At 45.8% G+C, this 22293-nt stretch overlaps 2 protein-coding genes across 4 annotated transcripts in view; one reads left to right on the top strand and one right to left on the bottom strand.

Annotated features, from left to right (window-relative positions):
• LOC143297255 (focadhesin-like) overlaps positions 1-22293 on the top strand; it is a 724856-nt gene that overhangs the window by 102622 nt on the left and 599941 nt on the right. The window lies entirely within an intron of this gene.
• LOC143297015 (FMRFamide receptor-like) overlaps positions 1-22293 on the bottom strand; it is a 142260-nt gene that overhangs the window by 66186 nt on the left and 53781 nt on the right. For both annotated transcript variants that reach the window (XM_076609146.1, XM_076609147.1), the window contains exon 2: positions 21567-21691. The gene's annotated coding sequence lies outside the window, so the exon portion shown is untranslated. The remainder of the gene's footprint in view (positions 1-21566; positions 21692-22293) is intronic.

Raw genomic sequence — 22293 nt, forward strand, 5'->3', positions numbered from 1 at the left:
TACCCACCGTCGGGTAACTTTCAACTTCTTGTAAAACTCCCTGTGTGTGAGCTGGGGCCACCAGCGCCTTTGCAACAGAGAAAACAAAAGTGTCGCTGGCGGCAGCTGCTTGCTCGACAGATCCTCCTCTCACCACTCTCCGAGGAGGGGAAAGGGGGGTGTGTGTGTTGGGGGGGGGGGGGGGTTAGTGGACAAATCTTTCCGAACCAAGAAGTTTGTCGTGACCAAGATAAACAGGCTCCGAGAACCGCTTGGGGGGGAATGATTCTTCCTCTCTGGAAATGGGTGCCAATAACATGGGATGCTATACTGTATTATACGAAGAAGGGAGGAAATGTCTTTGAGCGATGAAGATGTTTTGTCTCCTCCACTCGCCTCGGATATGTATCAGGGTTTTTTTGTTTGTTTGTTTTTTTCTTTCTTCTTCTTCCCCCCCCCCCTTTTTTTTCTGTACTGTGAAAGGAATATCATGAGAGGCGGTGGGGAACGAAGGAGAGAGAGGGACGTGGTGGAAGGGACAGGGCAGGACAAACATCAATCCCTCAGACTACTGATATTTGAAATCTAAATAAATTAATTCTGTAAACAAAGTGTGCTTATCTTCTAGCTCTGTGAGAAGCAGATAGAACCCCCTCACCCCGGTTCTCCCCCCCCAAAAAAAAGAAAAAAATAAATTCGTGTAGACAGAGAGAGAAAAACATTTGGCAGGAAGTCGGAAGGTCGGAGGGCAGACAATCAGAGTGAAAACAAAGTGGCAGAATAACATCAGGAAGAAGGAACTTCTTGGTGGAAAATTTCTACCCATCCACACACACACACACACACACACACACACACATACTGGCATTTATTCACGGAGAGAGACTTAGGTAAGCTGTTGGTTTTGGCCGCCCTGGCCAAGCTGATTTTCGTTGGGGTCAGAAGTGAAACACGTTAAAACTTGGGGATTGGAGGCGTTGGCTGAGACAGGGACGAGACGAGGGCGGAGGATAGAAGACATCAGTTTTCGCGTGTATGTGTTTTCGCATGGTGTAATAAGTTGTGAGAGGTGGGGAAAAAAAAACCAAACCTTGAAGAAAAAGGTTTTCGTTAACCCTGCGTTCTTCCACCTTGTTCTCATTAGTGCTGTATAGACGGAGACTTCAGTTATAGCCAGATAGTTCCCGTAGATGTTAGTGTAGATGTTAGTGCGTGGTGATGGCGTGTGAAGAGCAGATGACTAATGCGTAGGGGGAACGGGGGGGAGGGGCGGTGGGGGTGGCGGCTGGTAAATGCAGTAGTGTTTGGCCGAGGTCCATGCCCTTTTGTTTGGTGTTCTTTCTTTTTTGTGGGTGCTAGTTTCAGTGTGTTAGAGTCTTGCTGTGTGGCTCCAGATCAGTGTCCGCTTACCCCACAGCTCTTGTTCTTGCTTGTCTATTCTTTTGTTTAAGGAGGTTACGGTTGAAAAAAACAACCAACCAACCAACCAACCAGTTCCCCTTTTTGCTTAAGTCTGCCTTCTTTGCTTTGGTGAAACTGTTTATGGACGTCTGCATACGTATTTCTGGATGTGTTGTATTTGTACGTTTTTCTGATTTTTTTTTTTTTTTTTTTTTTTGCTTTATCGATTGAACCATTTTAAGGCCTTAGTTTGCCCCCTTACAGACAGCTGACCTATAAATAACGTGACTGATTAAATTTTTACGGGTGTTGGAATGTCCTCTGTGAACGTTTAATCTTCAGTGTGCTGTCTGGAATCGGTGTTTTACAAAGAGGATAGACTGAACGTTCCTACGTGCCAAGTCGGCCTAGAAAACGGGGTCTTGATTTCGTCTCACCCCCTCCTACAGACATCCCCACCACTCCCATCATCGCCACCTGTCTACCACCTTCCTTCCCTTGTTGTCTCCAGCTGTTAAATACAAATGTCGCACTTTTGTCTGTGTCTCAAATACGATTAAAAACCATTCACTAACCGTTTAATTTGGTTACGGTAACATTTGCGGCTCAGACACCAGATGTCAGCCATTCTTCTGTACTGTTAGGTCTGTGGATGCCTCCACCCTCCCCCCCACGCACACACACCTCTCCACCACCCATTCTCCCACATCCGCATCTCAGCCTGACAAAAAACTGTTTTAATTTCTAACAGGATTAGAAGAAAAATCTTGGTTTGTTTTCACGTTCGTTTCACTTTTTATTGAGTTTGAATGGAGAGGTGGGCGAAACAATAAGAACAAGCGAGGACGGTGACAAAAATGAAGCTGTTGCTAACAATGATTGATGAGGAGGAGGAATTAACCGTGGTTAATTTGAGCAAGGGTTTAACGCTTTTTACAACATGTCACAGCCCGCACATTAACACCAGTCGAGTAAACACAGTGAGGTCTCGCTCCTCAGCTATCATCGCGTTCACCTGAGGGGGGCCATGAGTCATAGTATTTCAACGTCCTTCTCGGAGAGACAGGACCCAGTGGCTGAGGCTGTACTCTACCCGAGGGCGGGACTCTTGATAGAGAGGCAAAAAATCAAATTGGATGTTCCCGCTGCTCAGCTGACCTCGGGACCCCTCAGGATGCTGTCCCTGATAACGGGGAGGGGGAGGGGGGCTAGGGGCGGGGGGGGGGGGGGGGAGAGGCCGCGCAAAGAAGACTGTGCCTCTTAGCTTACCTCCCGACACATACTGTCTGATCATGTCAGGCCTGATGTATGGGGGCTGTGCAGAGTCCAGGGACTTTAGCGGGCAGCCTCGGGCCTTGGGGTGAGGTGGGCTATGGGCAGGGGGCGGGGGAGGGGGGGGGGAATCTTGTTAAGCCCCCTCTGTTTTCCATTAGCGTTTACGAGGTGCTTTGGGTTTTTGGGACGCGGCCTGAGGCCACGAAGAATTCTTCCATCGACTTTGCTGGACTCGAAGGTTCCAGGGCTGTTCGACTTACCTTGGTTCCATTTACAGGGGTTGGGGTGGAGGGCGGGATTCATGGCGTTTTTTGTTGTTTTTTTTCTTCCCCACAACACATTGTTATGAAGTGTGCTCATGTTGACGCTGTCAAAGCAGGGAATAGGCTAACCGAAGGGAAGCAAGACATTAGACCCCAAGACTTAAGTTTGTTGGCTTCAAATGGAAGAATTTGATATGCGCATGGTGTAAGCTGTTTAAAATGTCCAAATTCGGAAGCTGCTCCATGCCTTAAAAAAATCACTGAAAAACTCACCTCATCTCCTGTCAGCATGTGGCAAAGCTTTGATAAAAAAGAAGAAGAAGAAAGTACGAAAAACGAAGAAAGTCAACAGGAGATGTAGACAACATTGTGGCAATTTGTCCAGCGTAGTAACCTCTGTCTTGCACTGGAGTGCACACAAACCCACACAAAATCACGAGAAAAACAGTGAAAGAGTGATGGGTGTGGATTAGGTACAACTTTTGCTGCAGCTAAACTTTTATAACTTGTTATGAGTTGTTCATTCCAAGTGTGCATGACAGTTGGAGCTTTCCTCTTCCCTTGTCAGCTCATGTATTTTTGGCTTTTGTTGTGGAAAAAGCTGGAAATGCAGACTTTCATCTGCAGACAATGATTATGAAGATCTTATTGCTTTGACAGGACAAGCATTCTGTTGATCTATTTATTTCTTACAATGCTGTTCTAGTGTGCCAGCAGTGTCACCCCCTCACCACCCACACTCTGTCCCCCTTCCCTCCCCATCCCTTCGCCCCCTCGCCACCCTCCCCTTGCCTCCCCCCTACACCTTATCTCTCTTTCCCGCTCAGTCCAAAGTCCAGTCTTTGAGGTCGCGCCGACACTGCGCCACCCCCCCTCCTCACACCTACTCCCAAGTTGGCCGCCTTTGGTCAGTGACGCCGCGTCACCAGTCCCACTGTTGAAACACGTGAGGTTATGTGACGTCTGCCGCAATCCCCGTTCTGAAACTAGATGTCGGCGCGTTCGAAACATGCTAATGTCGGCATATCGGAACATCCCAGTAAGGTGGTCTGTCTTTCTAGTTGTCCCCCCCCCCTCTCTCCTTCCCTCTCTCTTCTCTTTGTGACGTAAACGGGTGAACTTGTCACAGAATGTGTGTAGAAACAAGTGGGCTGAATTGTAGCAAATCAGATCAATCTGTTGAATTGGACGAATCAAGATTAAGCAGTGAATCTGTCATTCACGTTGCGTCATTAGGACAAGCAAAGATTGGTTATTTCAGTTCAACTAGATGGGGGAGTGAGTGTTGTAGCTTGCATTAGTATGCACAGTATGTTGTGGGAAGGGATAAAAACCAGTCAGCACAGCCAGTTCTCAGCTGTCTCCCAGAAAAAACTGACTGACACAGGCTGACTGACTGATCAGTGATGTGAGGAGCAAGGAAATCCCTGTTGGGCTGTGAGTACATGACTTGTCATTGTTTTATGTTATGTTGATAACTTATTTGTGTTGGGAAACTATGTTTTGTGTTGGTGAACAGCTAGTTTAAGTTGACCTTATGGCTTGTGGAAAGAAAAGGGTTCAATGTGTGAAAGCTTCCCATTAAGTGAGGGAAGTACTGGCCTATATCTTTTGAGTCCCCCCCCCCCTCTTCTGTTTTGTTACAGATATCTTGTTCAGTATTTTTGATGTATTACTTTTGTTTTGGTGTGTTGAGGTTTTTTCATGTGTGTGTGTGCACATGGGGGTAACAGCAAGTGTTGTGGAACACATGTTTGATTTGTTGGTAGTTGTGATAACATGTGTAGGAGTTGTGCCATGTGTCAGTGGTTTACGTTGATCAGACAAAGTGGGAAAGCACATTGTAATGTGGATAATGAGTTGGTAAACAATGAGAGCATTGAGGGTCAGTGCTATGTTGTTGCACATTGCTGTTTACCAGAGATATGTTGGAAGTAATGATTTCCACACATGTACTTGTGTCAGTGGAACACTTTGTGAGGACAAAGAGGATATTTGTTTGGTTATGGTAACACAGTTTTATTGAATGATGCGTAACCCGAGTCGAACACTCTGGGTTGTATTAGTCAGTCATAGGTATAGTGCACAGTATGGTATGTCACTGTTAGTGGCAGGTAAGCTTGACGAAGCTTGTGGGAGGTAGACTAAAAAAAATCTTGGTAAAAGTCGACTTACTTGGGATAAAAGAGGCGACGTATCGAGCCACAAGCTCTTCTTCAGGCAAATGAAATGAGTGAGTGACAGACAGAAAGGTACAGACAGAGAGGGAGAGAGAGAGTAAAGATCAGGAAAGGAAAGTGATGAGAAGTCACAGGAAAGGACACAAAGCAGGGTGAGTAGAACTGTCAGTGTGAATGTATGAGAGAAAGAAAGGGTTCTGAAAGGGAAGGGTGAGGGAAGATGGGCAGGGGGTGAGAGGGCAGGAGTAGGGGAAGGGGGTGGAAGAGACTGTTAGTGTCAGGGACATATGAACAAGGAAGTAAAATAAGTGGAAAAAAAAATAATGATAAAAAAATATAATAGAAAAATATAAATCAATCAATAAAATAAATAAATAAATTAAAAAAATTATATATATATATATACATACATATGCATACATACATAGACATATACGCGCACACACACACACACATATAATTGAAAAAATAAAAAAATAAATAAATAGATAAATAAATAAAAAATAATAAATAGATAAATAAATAAAAAATAATAAATAGATAATATAAACAAAAGTAAATAAATAAATTATTACCTCATATAGATTTATGTGTGAGAGGAGTGCATACTGGTGGACATGTGATGAAAGGTGCTGAGATGGTATAGGCCTTTTATGTCAGTGATGTCCAGATATTTGAGATTTTATCTGACCTGGTTTTTTGGTTGTGTGTTTGTGTTCCAGGTGTGCTGCTTGTAGGTGCTGCTTTAGGTGTAGAGTGAACTGTACTGTGTGCTGCTTGTAGGAAGTAGGCAGTGTGTGCTGCCTTAGTGTGTGTTGCTTTTACTAAGTAGGGTGAACTGCTTAGTGTGTGTGTTGTACTGTAAAGTAAACACTCTATAAAAACCACTCCATGTGGCCCTGCTATAAAAACCACTCCAGTGGCCCTGCTATTGATGTGAGGAGAGAGTGAGTGAGTGCATCATTAGTTGATCCTATATCCCCCTGTCTGCTCCCCTCTCTCTTGGAATCGAACCAACCCCGCACTTTCTTTCGGTTTTTACAATGCTATTTGCTGTTCTATGTTGTGATTCGAAATGTGTTCTTTTGATTTTTTTTGCAGGCGAGTTTGTGTTTGTTCTTTTTTTTCTTTCTTTGTCTTTCTATCTTTCTTGGTTTTTGTTTTTCCTATTTGTTTTTCTTTTCTCCGTTTATATATCCTGAAAATTGAATATAAAAACAACTACAAAACAAACACAAAGAACTTTTTAACTATTCATGCAAAAACACCCACAACGATATGCTCTTGAAATACACCCCCCACTCAGTACACACCCACTGCCGTTCTTACTGCATAGCATTGACACTGGACATAGGGGGAAAACAAAAAATCTGTTTGGAGACAGGGGGAAAACAGTTCATTTCCCCAGAGCAGTCAGACAACAACTGACGCAGACCAGCGAGTTACGCAACGCTCCATTGATTCAGACTGTCATGCAGATACAGCAGCAACCGCCATGGCGAAACAAGAGAACCTGCGACAGACCCAAAGGAGGTGCCTGGTTTTAAACCCCGAGCTAGCTAGCATTCAGATTGTTGAAAAAGTTCCAATCACGAAACACTCAACATTTCGCTGCCCATCTCTCAACGTCGTGTCGTTTCTGTTTGTGTCGGTTTTGTGTTGGGTAGTCTCCCCACCACCACCCCCATCGCCACCCCCCCCACCCCCCCACCCGCCCTCTCATTTGATACCATTACTCTGGTCTACATAACAGGTACCACATGGAACGCCGGAAACGTTTTTATTTCAAAATAACCAACAAACAACACACACGCTCACATAGAAAACAAAACAAAACAAAACAAAAACAAAAAAAACAATAAAACAAAAAAAAACAACAACCAAAAACAACAACAACAACAACAAAAATCGGACATATCTGTTTGGTAATATTACCATTCGACACAACCATGATTTTTACCTTTGCCACAGACCTCGTGATACTATGACGATTATCTCCCGTCCCTTTTCCATAATCGTCATGGTCGTTCTTGTGATTAATACCTTTTGTGCCTCAGTGTCTGTCTACAATCGCTGAGCGATTGACGTGCTCTCTTGCGTGCTTGCACGCGCGGCTCTTTCTCTCCCCCCCCCCCCTTATCCCCCCCACCTCTCTCTCTCTCTCTACACGCTTGTGAATGCCAAGAGATAAGACAACTGATTGAACGTTCAACAGAGAAAAGGGCAGTAATTGTTTCAAACGACCCCGTACAGTACCAAACATTGGTTTGCTAGGACCAGTGGATTGTAAAGTAAAAGAAAAGAGCGATTTTTTTTTCTTTTATCCTTGTCTCCCATAATTCCAATAGTTACCATTTACTTCTGTATCTCATTTCAAATGGTATTTTGGTGGATTTTCATTTTAAAATCGCATAATGAGGTAATGTTACGGTAGAAAACAGAACTTTCCACAAATTTTGTAAACAGAAATGCCTACGGAAACGACAAACTCACTTCTCTTGGCACTAAAAGCGAATAAAGATATCTTCGCTGGGCTTAGCTCATCGACAGGTATCATTAACACGTGTGTCCGGAATTAAAAGCAAACAAAAACTATTTTTATTCTCAGGAAAGAGGGGGATAAAAAAAAAAAAGGCTAAAAACTATCAGACAAAAATTGTCAAACATTCTTGCAACTGGAGGGCTGATTTGCGCTCCTTCCCTCGCAGTTCTTAATGGCCTTCCTCTCTCTCTCCCCCTCCCCCCTACACACACACACACACCAACTTCCCCTCTGTCCGTCCGTCCATCGTTGCTCCTGTCATCAACTCTACTTCCCTCCCTCCCTCCTGGTTCCCTGCCCCCCCCCCCCTCCCTACCACCCTAACCCGTCCTCCCTCCCTTTCTCAAGGAGGAAGAAAGGATTTTAATTTCGACAAGTCGCAAACCTACCAGCTGCGAGGAAAAGAGAAACTACTGGACACGTCTTCGTGTAGAAAAAAACTACCTGGGCCGACATATGAATAGCGAAACACTCGAAAGGAAGTGAGAAATGAGGTTGAAACGCATCAGAATGAAGTAAAATACGGACACACACACACACACACACACACACACACCACACACACACACACACACACACAGAGGTGGGATGATGGGGTGTGGGGGTGTGTGTGAGGGGTGGGGGTTAGAGGGGATGGATAGATTGGCTTGATTTTCTTGCCCCTTCCTTCCTGTCAATCCAGTCGAAGGCACAAGGCCCGATCGAGGAAAGGGAAGTTGATGAAATGCACGTGCTGGGCACAGAGAGCTGGGCTGGTTGTAGTCTGGTCGCGTTTGTTTGGGAAGATTTATTTCAGGGAGGTCCCTTTTTGATAGCCTTTTTTTTCTGTCGTTGTTGCTTGGTTGCTTGGTTCCCAATTACAAATTTTCTATTTTTACCGCGGTGTCTACATTCGGTCCAGTAAGGCTTTCTTCTTTCTTTTCTATCGTTCTTCGAGCTTCCTCTTTCACTACTTCTATTTTTGTCGTTCTTTTTTTCCCCCATGTGATATGATTTCTCGACTTTATTTCTTAACTTCTTTCTTTCTTTCCTCTGTCATTTCTTCATTCCTCTCTGTCATTGTTTCTTTCTTTCTTTTTTTTCCCTATCCCCCCCCCCCCCTCTTCCCCCGTTGTTTCACTTCTGTTCTTTATCCCGTTTTAGATCTGTTCTAAATCGGGACACCTTGATTCCGCCCCAAGGCCCAGTCATATGTCCGTCGGCACTGTCCTGTCGTTCGATTGGACCGGATCGCATCTGAAGGGTCCAGAGGTCAATTTCCCCTATCTCCCCCCACCTTATTTCCAATACACGCACACATATACACACACGTAAAAACACGAGCGCGTGCGCACGCACTCGCCAGCAGCATAACTCACACACATGCACAGACATTCCCTGGCGTTGTTAAAAAAAAAAAAAAAAAAAAATGAACACCCGATAACGAAAGAGTGACGACGATGATGATGATGATATAGACACTTAAATAGCGCTTATCTTCGGTCAAAGACAAAACTCTGATTGCTTTACAAACACGGAGTCATTTGCACAACAGGCTGAGTACGTGACGTGGGTAGAACCGACTGATAGCTGCCATTTGGCACTCATCATTTGCTTATTGAACACCCGATTACGAAAGAGTGATGATCAGATGATGATGATATGGATACCGATGTAGCGTCTATCTTGGGTAAAAGCCCTAACTTTAACTCTTAAGCGCATCACAGAGTCATTTGCACAACAGGCTGCCTACGTGGGTAGAGTCGAATGACAGCTGCCATTGGGCGCTCATTATTCGTTTCCTGTACCACTCAATTGGGTTTCAGTCTCTCACACACGCACACACTCAGGCAGGGTTCTCTTTTCTTCGATGACCGGCTAAATATGAGAGACAGAGAGAGAGAGAGAGAGAGAGAGATTTTGCTTTTTTGAGTAGCCGCTTATAATATATGTCTTCTAGAGAAGGTAGATCATCCCCGGTAATCTTGGTGGCAGTTATTACGATTCTGTTAAGGGCTGCAACTTCTGCCTTGGAAATGTTTGGAAATGCGGCTAAATATGAGAGACAGAGACACAGAGATTGATTTTGCTTTTTTTTTATGGGGGAAAATATATATTCGGCCATTAAACTGTAAGAAAACTTGAGAGGCAGTTTCAGGTTGTGTTTTTCATGGACGCGTCACCGCGTTCGGACAAATCCATATACGCCACACCACATCTTGCTTGGCAGATGCGCAACCAGCATCATAACCCAACTCTCTTATGCACTGAGTTCAAGCGCGCGCGCGCGCGCACACACACACACACACACACACACACACACACACACACACACACACACACACATATATATATATATATATATTTAGAGAGAGAGAGATGGGTGGGTGGGCGTTTATCGTGTCATCCGGATGACAAGACGCTTTGCTTGATATCCCAGCCCAACTTGGGAGACCTTGTTTCCAACCCCTGACCCTCACGGACACGGACAGTATTGCAGACAAGCGTCTCAACCATGCTGCCACCTGCCTATTGTACGGTCCGAGAGAGGAGAAGACAGAGGAGAAAACAAGTTTTTCCGCTCGTTCTAGAAGACTGACGGACAGAATTGCCTTTTGATCAGATTCTCTCGTGTTTCGCGTTGCTGCTGACCGACCGAGCAGGCAAGAGGGAAGAAAACAATAGCCGTGGTGGAACTGGTGGGCGTCAGCTTTTTGTCACGGCTGACAGGAAAACAAGACAGGGTTCAGTGCTGATTGACAGTCGTGCTATGTTTGGTGGTGCTGACTGACATAAACCGGGGTTGGAGAAAACGCGGGGGGACACAGGTGTTTTCAAGAAGGCGAAAAGGGTGAAGTAGGAAATCAGGTGTTCAAAGCGCTTTTGTTTCCTTTGATCCCCTTGTGTTAGCCGCCTTATGCCATACAGGTGGAAATGAGTTTGGAAAGCGCACAAACAGGCGCTCAGGTTTGCAGAGTGGATTGGAGTGCGCGTGTGAGCGAGCGAGCGAGCGAGAAATTCAGAGAGAGAGAGTGAGAGAGAGAGAGAGAGATCATAATATTTGATAAATATTAGATATCTAGAGAAATACAGGCGCGCATGCATACCCACCCACACTCCCTCACAGACATAAGCGCGCGCGCACGCACACACACACACAAGTGAGGAAGAGCGCCATGGATAGAGAGAGAGAAGAGAGAGAGAGAGAGGAGACAGAGAGTAGCCCACGAACAAATATATTAGAAAATGAATCAAATAGAACAGTAATTGTATATCAATGCGCATGGAGAGAGGGAGAGAGAGAGAGAGAAGGGAGTGTGTGTGTGGGGGGGGGGAGCACTCGCGTGTGTGCTTGTGCGTGTGTGCGTACAGTAAAAAAAAATAAAAAAATAAAAAAAAAGGATGAGGGGAAAGAGTAAGCGACAGCAAGGTAATAGAACGTTAAGATGAAGAGTAATAAAGCGGGCATGATGGACCACCCTTGTGGGCAGGAGGGAACGGGGGGCTGTAAGAAGACTCCTTTCTGCAGCTCTGGCCATACTTCACAATGCTTCACCACATGATGTGATCTTTCCAGCTAGCCGCCCAAGTTGTGGCCAGACAACCAGTCTTCACACTGTAGATAAATAACCCCATACAGAAGCGATACATACAGATAAATAACCCGCGCACAGAATAGACAAATACAGATAAATAAGGTAAAAGAATGAACGAGGGCAGTGAAAGGGATGAATGGAAGGGAGGAGGAGGGGAGTGGAGGGGAGGAAAGAGGTAGGGATGGAGATTGGTGGGTGAGTGGGTATGGAAGAAGAGTCGCTTGCTTTGTAGATAGATCGACACACGACAGACATGAGAGAGAGAGAGAGAGAGAGAGAGAGAGAGATCTTCTGTCGTCTTGTGAATGGTAACATTGGACGGTCCGTGTGCCTTACAATACAAAGAACTGGAATCAATGCAGTATATAAAGTTACATTTTTCCTTCGTCAAGGAAATGAGAGAGAGAGAGAGGTAGGCAGACAGACAGATGCAAGTAGTGCCGGTTGATAAAGGAACAATCATGATTAAGCTCCTTGCAAGCGGCTAGAACGAGATGGCAACACGGGCAAAACCACTTTAGCCTCCCATGGTTTTCAGTTATACTTTTCAAGAGATACTTTTCAACACATCACCACCTAGTTCGTTGCTTTGCACCACCTTTTGGCATGCGGTAGATACGCATTCTTTGCGAGCCATAGGACCGCAGACTATTTTGAAGAGGCATTAAAGAGAGGGCATGCATTCTCCCGCCTGAAAAAAAAAAATCGCAACAACAGCAAGTGATTCGTGGCAAACTGCGTTGGAGCAAATATGGAGGAGATGGATGGCGAGGACATTAGCGCTGTTCTGTAGCACGTCTGAAAGTGCCCTTTCCGTGAATATTAGCGCTGTTCTACAGCAATAAAACAAAACGTGATTGCTGAGCCCATGGTAGTGACAGTGCGGAAAGTCTGTAAAAACCAACCTAGGGTTGTGAAATAAGACTTACAAGGATAAGAAGTGTCCACATTTCTGACCGTAATTCATTCTTCGGGGACTGTGATTTGTGGATTTCTTCCTGGATTTCCGCTGATCACAACTCCTTATGAAGGATCTGTGGCCAGGAGCTTTTACCACTTCTCTACAGCACGATCTGTAGCACTTCTAAAATGCTATAACCACGGACAAAAGTGCTGTTCTGTAGCACTTCTAAAATGCCCCAACCGCGGACAACAGTTCTGTTCTACAGCACTTCTAAAATGCCCCAACCGCGGACAACAGTTCTGTTCTATAGCACTTCTAAAATGCCCCAACCACGGACAACAGTTCTGTTCTACAGCACTTCTAAAATGCCCAAACCGCGGACAACAGTTCCTGTTCTACAGCACTTCTAAAATGCCCCAACCGCCTACAACAGTTCTGTTCTACAGCACTTCTAAAATGCCCCAACCGCGGACAGCAGTTCTGTTCTACAGCACTTCTAAAATGCCCCAACCGCGGACAACAGTTCTGTTCTACAGCACTTCTAAAATGCCCCAACCGCGGACAACAGTTCTGTTCTACAGCACTTCTAAAATGCCCCAACCGTGGACAACAGTTCTGTTCTACAGCACTTCTAAAATGCCCCAACCACGGACAACAGTTCTGTTCTACAGCACTTCTAAAATGCCCCAACCGCGGACAACAGTTCTGTTCTACAGCACTTCTAAAATGCTCCCACCGCGGACAACAGTTCTGTTCTAAAGCACTTCTAAAATGCCCCAACCGCGCACAACAGTGCTGTTCTGTAGCGCTTCTAATGCCTTTACCATGAATGATAGCGCTGTTCCGATGTCGCCGTGAATATACCCTCCCTCCTCAAAACCATCACCCGGAAGGAAAGAAAACGGTTTATGTTCATCAGGACATCACTCACGTAGAGAAGGTTCCCGGGACATGTCTGCGCCAGAACGAATTGTCTGCTTGAGATGCCAAGTAGGAGAAAGAAAAGGAGAGAGAGACAGAGAGAAGAGAGAGAGAGGGGGTGGGGAAGGGGAGGGAGGGAGGTATGGGTGGTGGTGGGGGGGGGGGGGGGGAGGGAGAACCGACCGGAATAATTTCATACGAGCGGCGTATGCGAACAACTAGCTGGCTATTTCTGGTTCGCTTCCCATTGGCCTGTATCTTCAGGCAATTACTATAAAGTCGCTAGATAGAAACTAACGAAATGCACGTCAGAAATACTGCCAGTATTATCTGTTTATTGCGTATTTTCTGTGGTCCCCGACTGTGAAGTAGTGATTTTACACATCGTTCTCTCTCTCTCTGTATATATCTCTCTGTGTGTGTATATATATATATATATATGTGTGTGTGTGTGTGTGTGTGTGTGTGTGTGTCTCTCTCTCTCTCTCTCTGTATATGTATATATATCTCTCTGTGTGTATATATAATATATATGTGTGTACACACACACACACACACACACACACATATATATATATATATATATGTGTGTGTGTGTGTGTGTGTGTGTGTGTGTCTCTCTCTCTCTCTCTCTCTGTGTCTGTGTGTGTGTGTGTGTGTGTGTGTGTCTCTCTCTCTCTCTCTCTGTGTCTGTGTGTGTGTGTGTGTGTACTAATATATATCTTTCGCTCTTTCCCTCTTTTTCCTGTCTCATTAGTCAGCGGAGGCGGTAGATTTTAGATCGACGTGACTACTTACGGTCTCCCGTTCCCCGTCCCCCTTTCCCCCCGTCTGTCCGTCAGATTTGACTGCAGGAATTAAGATAACCATCCATACCCGTCTCCAAACCAACGGACCTTCCCAGATCCTTCCTCACTGTTTTGGTTCTCAAAGGAGCAACATTTGCGGAAGTTTAAACTAATTTGAGCCAAGTCCGGAGTGTAGTGACGAAGCATTTGGGTGAGAAAAGCAATGAAGAGAAGAAAAGTAGATGTTATGATTGAAGTACAACGAAGAAGAGAGGCGGTTTCTCTCTCTCTCTCTCTCTCTCTCTCTCTCTCTCTCTCTCTCTCTCTCTCTCTCTCTCTCTCTTTCCTCCCATACAGACTTTTAAAAATCTGCTATTGAAAAAGATGTTTGAAGTAAATGGGAATGCAGACGATACAAGCATGATGGGTGCCGCAACCGAGTGGTTAAAGCGTTGTAGCTTGAACCTGAGGATCCGTGTTTCGAATCCCTGTCACGGCGCTTGGTGGGTTAATGTGACAGACCACGCCCCCCCCCCCCCCCCCCCCCCCCCCCCCCCGCCCCCCCCCCCCCCTCGTGTTGAAGTAAGTTCACTTGCAGTTTGTAGAGGCTCCCATTCATTCATCATTTACACTCTAATGGGATTTTAAGAGTGAGATTTGTGGATAACAATGCTTTTTTCATGAATAGTGCAGACTTCACCTATACAAGTTCTATACCACCCTCACATTTTACGTCATGAAATTTTTTTTTTTTTTTTTACTTCCTGCTGTACAGAAAGCATTTTAAAAGTTAGAGTTATGAATAAAACATTGTGCTGTCTTTATTTGATACCTCAACAATTGTGTGTCCAAATTTCATGAGACTGTGTTTACTCGTTATTTTTTAACAATTAAAAAACAACAACAACAACAAAAACTGTCCAAACGCCCAGTACACAGAGGAACGCACGCATACAAATCGCCCAGCAGGGAGTGAGTTAAGGGTGGAGATGGGCAGACGTGCTAGTGCCTGAACCCCAATACGCTTGCAAAATATATATTAGTTCACTCGAAAATTAAGGGGAAACGAAGAGGGTAAGTGGCAGAACATCAATCATAAAAATGAAAGTTGTGGATTGTTTCATACAGTAACGACTCCTTCGCAGGCGCTAGACTTCTACTTTCCCCAGACACAGTGATTTCTTTCAGGGACGGGGAGACCAGAGTACTCGGCTGTTATGCTGATTAGATTGTTACATATTGCCCCCAGGAGTCGGCGTCGTGGTGCATTCATTGTCAGGTCGGGGAAGCAATTTACACTTCGCCTTCAGCCCCCCCCCCCCCCCCCCCCCCCCCCCCGCACCCCCCCCCCCCCCTTTTTTTTTCTTTTTTACCTCGTTCACGCCTATCAGAATGCGCTTAATGCCCAAGACATATTTGGTACTGTCAGACTCTGTACCATTTTAGGACATTTGGAGACCGCACATGTATGCAGTAGGTTGAAGAGATAGGTAGAACCGGGAAAGGGTTAAAAAAAAAAAAAAGAAGAAGAAAAAAAGAAGTTTTTTTCCTATTGGTTTTCCTGATTTCTCATGAGCTATTGTAGGCTCGTTCGAAAAAAACCTTGTCCCGAAGGAGACGGTCAGTTAGGAGGGAAGAGCGAGAGCCAGCGAAGGGGTATGGTCTGAGGGAAAGATAAAAGAGACCGAGGCAGGCATCGGGGAGGGGGCGGGGAGTGGGGAGGTATCGAGTCAGAGAGGGGATGTTGACAGCGAGGCCACTGGGCCCGGTGACGGATGTTCATTGCTGACATAACAGCTATTTGCTCAGCTTTGGGTCCTGGGAGGTCAAGGCGCGGGGTTGGGGAGCAGGGTGTGGGGGGAGGGCGGGGGTTTGGGGGAAGGGGGCGGGGGGGGACAGGGAACGTTTCCCTGCTTCCTCTTGTGCTCTCAGGTCTGGCCCTTCTCTTTGGAAAGAGGAAGTTATTTAGAAACGGGAGGGGAGAGAGATATATAGACAGAAAGACAGACAGACGGACGGAGAGAGCGTGGGGCAGCAGCAGCAGCAGTGAAGCATTGGGACCTGAGTATTTCAAGTAATTGGGAGGGGAATGATAAATGGCCCCGCCGTTACCGTAAGTGCTTTTTTGGCTGGACGTCTTCTGCTGAAATGGTTTTGGATGAGTTGATTACTTCTTGACTGACCATCGCAGGGCGAAAAAAAAAAAAAGAAAAAAAAGAGAGAGAAAAAAGCCTTGAAGGTGGAGGAAAGAAGAAAGTAATGTGAAGTGCTCCCAGGCTGGCCGTCTCGTACGGGGAAAAAATCAGCGCTGTTGAATGGGAGTCTAAATGGTATGTAATCTCATAAGAGGTATGACGTAGACCGTATTTGTCGGCAAGGAAGGAAACTCGCGTTTGAGCTTTCGAAATACATTGATCAGTTGGCCAGGGATTGTGTTGGGACTCGAACTCCAAGCCTTTTTGTCCTGCTGATGGTGGTGGTGGTGGTGGATGCTGCTGGTGGTGGTGGCATGTTCACACACTTGGGAACGGGAGTGAAGTAAGGAGTGTGTATGTGTGTGTGTGTGTGTGTGTGTGTGTGTGTCGGGGTGGGGGTGGGACTTCTGTTGTAATGAAACACGCTCTCCCACCCTCTCCCCTTCCTTCCTTTCCAAGAGTTTTCCCCGAAAGAGGCTTCCTCTCCCCACCTCCCTCTTCCTTTTCAAGAATTCCGCCACGAAAGAGAAACCCTCTCCACTCTTTCCTCTCAACCTTTGCAACAAGGTTGGAGGGAAATATGTGGTGACAGAGAATGAATGAGGCTTTAATGCGTTTTACCCTCAAGCTTCAAATGAAGCATTTTCATTGTGTGATTGGCCAATGCCCACGGGGACCAAACGTCTTTCGATGCAGTTCTCAGGAGAAGAGTGGCGGGCGCATGAGACCCAGCGTTGTGAAAAGTGCACTTACAGAACTTTTTGAATATCTAATCACGAGAGAATGGAAAACTGGGAGTCCTTTTGGCAGTTCTTCACTGTCACGGCCTTCTTATGATTCCGCCCGTACAGATTTCTCTTTTCTATAGCTTTCTTGTTTGTCTGAATTAATGTTTTCCTTTTTTTTTTGTCATCAGCTTTCTGCCCTCCGGTCAGATCCACTGTATGTTATCAGATGCTCCCGATCTCCCCCCCCCCCCCCTCTCTCTCTCTCTCGGTATCTAGACTTGTATGTCAAATTGTTTATCCCCACGTATCTTTTCTCTGTTGTACACATCGGGTAAGGGATTCGGTAAGAATTAGGCTTTTCTTTCTGCTTATTTTGTGGTTGAATTTTTGAGTAGGGTAATACAGTATATGCATGAATTTTGGTATGTATTCTTTTTGCATACATTATGGAAAAAAACAACCAACAACAACCGTTAAGAACGGTTTGACACCCATATGGTCTGCTTGGTTTAACTTGAAGGATGTCATTGTCTATATGAACACAGATGTCATTTGTTAAGATGAACACTTCTGTATAAGGGAAGGACGTTTTCGTCTCATTGACGCACAGCTGCCATTATTGAGGCTTTAGATGTCGCGAGCTTAGAAACTTGTGAATATGAAATCTCTGAAATGATAAACTGATTACCCCCGAAAACGGAGTATAGCTGCCTGCATGGCAGGGTAAAAACGGTCATACACGTAAAAGCCCACTCGTGTACATGCGAGTGAACGTGGGAGTTGCAGCCCACAAACGAAGAAGAAGAAGAAGAAGAAGAAGAAGAAGAACTAATTTACATTGAATGTTTGATATATAAATACCTGCTATTATCTTTTTTTTCCTTGACGCCACCCCCTACAAAAAAAAAACCCTACTTCCCTAACACGCAACACATTTCAATGAAATTCCATGCTTACACACGCCCACCTTCTCATTTTTCATAGGTATTTACATATGCGGATGAAGCAGCAGTTCTGAGTGGGGCTTCCATACAAAGCCCATGCACAAGCTTCACGTTGCTATCGTGTTTTATTTCCTGATAGATGTTTTGTAAATATACAGACGAGACGCGAGTCCTTCGGGAGAACATCGCGACAATTCATTTTTCAGGTGGATGAATGCAGTTCCTGGTTCAGAGTAGATGGATGGGTTTTCTGGTCCGAAGTATTTTTTAAAATATTTTTTATGAACTGAAATTGATTTGGTTTGTAATCTCCTGTCCCTTTCACTTCGCTACCTCCCCTACCCCCCCCTACCCCTTCCCCAGCGTCCCCCTCACCCCCTCCTCCCTCCCCCCAGCGTCCTCCCCACGTCCTTTCACCGTTTTTTTATTCCATTTTTCATTATCCCAGCTCTTTTAGTTAAAGAAAAATCTGGGGGTGTTGGTTAGAGATCTTAAATGGGTGATAAACTGGAAACCATTGCTTTCTTACCGATCTCACAAACGTGTCACATTATTATCTGGTTCACATTTAAAGCGTTTTTCTCTATGTCTGTCTTTCTCTGTATCTGTATCTGTGTCTCTGACTCTCTCTCCTCTCCTTCACTTGGTCTCAGTATCTGTTCTCTCTCTCTCTCTCTCTCTCTCTCTCTCTCTCTCTCTCTCTCTCACTCCCCTTCCTCGCTTGTCTGTTTCCAGTTTCTCCTCCCATCCATTTCCTGTTTTTCCCTTTCTCGGCGTATAAATCTGTCAATTCTCCCATCTGTCGATTAATCCTCCAGTATATCGATCAGTCCTCCAAGAATATGTCGGTCATCTGGATGTCTATTCCCTGTCCATCCGCGCCGTGTCTCCCCCCCTTCAGTGCCTTCTTTACCCCCCTCCTCGTCCACTCCCCCACCCCCACCCCTCGCCCCTCCCCGTCCCCTCAATCCCAGACCTCCGACCCCCTTCCCTCTCTTCCGGATTCCCTTACATTGATTCTCATTATTGTGTCAAGATTGAAACTATGGGGTGCGTCAGAGGACGACGATGTGGTCACACGACCTGAAGGCTACACGTCAGTCAGTCTGACAGCCTGTGAGAGATAACGTCAAAAACTTCGCACGCATCAGCAGAATGACGCGAGCTGCGAAGTGACTGGTCACCAGGGAAGCTGGGCACGAAATGACGGACCAGCGGCTGACTCAATCGCTCGCTCAATCGTCAATCCTGAGGTGGCGCCCTGTCATGGGGCAGAACGTCATACTCCATCTCTTCATGATAAGAGACAGGATGGTGGACCCGAGGTGATAGGGAAGTGGCGGGGAGGTTGCGAGGTATTGGACCTGGGGCGGTGGGAAGGGGAGAGGGTCGGGGGGGGGAGGGGGGCGGAGGGGGGGAGTTGGGGGCTTGGGGGTGGGGTGGGGAGGGGGGTGCATGTGAAATCAGTCGTCTTGGTGATTCGTATTGATGAGGATGGTAATGACGAAGCTGTATGTGTGTTCATGAGAAAGAAAAGAGGGAAGAGTTAAAGGGAGAGAGAGAGAGATTGAGAGAGAGAGAGAGAGAGAAGGGGCCGGGACAGAGAGAGAGAGAGGGAGGGAGAGGGGTGGGAAGGGTTTCGAAAGAGACATGAATACATACATAATGATAATCATTTGCACACCCTGAGAAGTCCTTCAAACCAACGAACCCCCCTCACCCTGTCTTTCTTGTCTTCCTTCTGCCATCCCAACCCCATCGCCTGTTCTGTCCTTTGTGGCGGCCCCCCCCCGCCCCAGTGTCCCCTTTTCTGCCTTTCTCCTCGTCTTTCTGCCCTGACTGTCTTCCTTCAACATAGTTCTCTCCATATTTCTTTTATTGGTTGGTGTATCTGTTTGTTTTTCTGCGGTGGTCTGTCGTTTCTCCGCACCCTTCCCATACACATGAACACACACACACACACACACACACACACACACACACACACACACATACACACACCTTCCTTTCGCTCTCATTACCTTCCTTTCGCTTTCATTGTGTGTGTGTGTGTGTGTGTGTGTGTGTGTGTGCGTGTGTGTGTGTGTGTGTGCGTGCTTGCGTGTGTGTGTGTGTGTGTGGGTGTGTGTGCGTGCTTGCGTGTGTGTGGGTGTGTGTGCGTGCTTGCGTGTGTGTGGGTGTGTGTGCGTGCTTGCGTGTGTGTGTGTGTGTGTGTGTGTGTGTGTGTGTGTGTGCTTGCGTGTGTGTGGGTGTGGTTGCGTGCTTGCGTGTGTGTGTGTGTGTGTGTGTGTGTGTGTGTGTGTGGCTCGGTGCCTGGGTTGGGGTGGGATATGTGTGTGTATGTCAGAGAGAGAGAGAGAGAGAGACAGAGAGAGAGGCCTTGGCGATAGTACTTATATTACTTGCGCAAAAGCAGGACGCTGATACCAGTCACATTTGCAACCTGATAATAAGAGACAAGTATGTTCTCCAGCAGGAAAGGTGAGACAGAAAGACAAAGACGTTCGGGAGCTGTCCGTTGGCAGCCAAAAGCGCAATCCATTGGGATGGTTTCTTACATTTAACAAAGATTTTTTTAAAAATCCCTCATTTACGAGTCATATGCACACACCACAGTTCTGTCCATGTTACAGAAAGACAACATTATGTTCATCGATGAGTCAGACGTATTTTCGCATACCTCAGACTTGACTATGTTATAAGGACAACTTTTGTTCCCTTTATGAGTCATACATAGTACCATATACCTCAGTTCTGTCCGTTTTAAAAGGACGACTTTTGTTCCTCTATATGAGTCACATATATACATAATTTTTATTATATATAACCATCAACATCATTCCTATATGACCACATGCCTCAGTTCTGTCCATGTTATAAATACAGACGTTGAAAAATATCGCCCGGTCGTCCTTTGCGAGACAAAATCGATTTTTTTTCCCCCATCAAAGTACTTGATGAGAGAAACCAGGGTGGCGAGCGGGATTCTTGCCTCGAGCCCTTTCAGTCATATTGAAAAGCGCGTTCAATATTCGTTACACGCCCAGTGACTTTCCTCGTGAAGGCCTTCTCTTTCTGGACGAAGTTCGTGTGTGCAAACTCGACGAGAGCCAGCAAATTGAAAAGTCCCCCTCCCCAAGCCCCCCCCCCCCCCCCCACACCCCCCAAAAGGCGAACTTTCCGCTTGGCGAATTCTGATTCGGTGACTTCGGGTAAAATTCGATGAATCTTGAATCTTGATTCGTCCTTCGAATAAGCTTTGGTTGGCCTGCTTAGGAACTGAAGGAATGTGGGAGACTGAAACTTGTCCTCTCATTGCCTGAATTGTATGTGCTCTGCCGTGACGGACGAGAAAAACTATTTTGAACAATTTGATTTACGGAGTGAATTCGAAACAAAACAGAACTGTACGTTTTGAATTTGTGGACTGATTGTTTTATTCGTCGGCCAGACACTGATTGTTTTATTCGTCGGCCAGACAGGAAAACAGTAATTCAACACGGTATTTGAAGAACAAAAAACCCTGCTACGTAACGGTCATGGAAGCCGTGGAACCTGACCATATTTTTTTTAAACATGGTATATGCGTTACATAGATGATGTAACGGGTGGGGCTGTTTTTTCTGGAATATAGCTAGCTGTCTTGTTGTTTGCTGCAGCGAAATGGTACTGGGGCTGTGTTACTGGTGACGATTTTCAACGAGAACAGAATTTATCATGGAAGAAACACACACACACACACACACGCGCACGCACGCACATATACACACGCACGCGCGTGCGCACGCGCACACACACACACACACACAGAAGCGCGCACGCACGCACACACAAACACACACACACAGCATAATGCAGACACCACACCTACCTGTCACACAGTGTCCGCCGTGACAACGTCAAGGACCTGAGACGAACGTATCCCCCTCCGTTCTTCGCACCTGCACCACAGGTGTGTGTTTGTTTTCCGTGCCCGGCCCGTTCTGATTCACTGATCTGCAGATGAAAGGAACCAGTGCCATTGACCAACAAAAAAAGGGGGCTCATGACTGTGGTTTGTGTCCAGGTCTTAGTGTCCAGCCTGGCCCTCATCCTCTATACCGTTTTCTTTTCTTCACTATTATTTGTTTTGCGTGTCTGTTTATCAGTCTGTGTCTGTGTCTGTGTCTTTCTCTGTCACGATCCCTCTTTCTCTCTTTTCCTCTCTCTCTGTTTCTTTGTACACACACACACACACACACACGCACGCACGCACGCACGCACACACACACGCACACACACACACACACACATATATATTAACATATATATATAAATATATATATATATATGGAAATGTGTGTGTGTGTGTGCACGCACGCACGCACATACACACACACACACAGAGACATATATATATATATATTAACATATATATATAAAAAAAATTATATATATATATATATATGGAAATGTGTGTGTGTGTGTGTGTGTGTGTGTGTGTGTGTGTTTCTGATTATGACAGTCGTGTCCAACAATGACAGTCAGAACAGCAGATGAGGCGACTATCTGGAGTAGAAGTTGATGAAAGAGGAGAGCGTCTTGATTAACAAAGTTAC

Source organism: Babylonia areolata, chromosome 22 (assembly GCF_041734735.1).
Source record: "Babylonia areolata isolate BAREFJ2019XMU chromosome 22, ASM4173473v1, whole genome shotgun sequence".
NCBI lineage: Eukaryota > Metazoa > Mollusca > Gastropoda > Neogastropoda > Buccinidae > Babylonia > Babylonia areolata.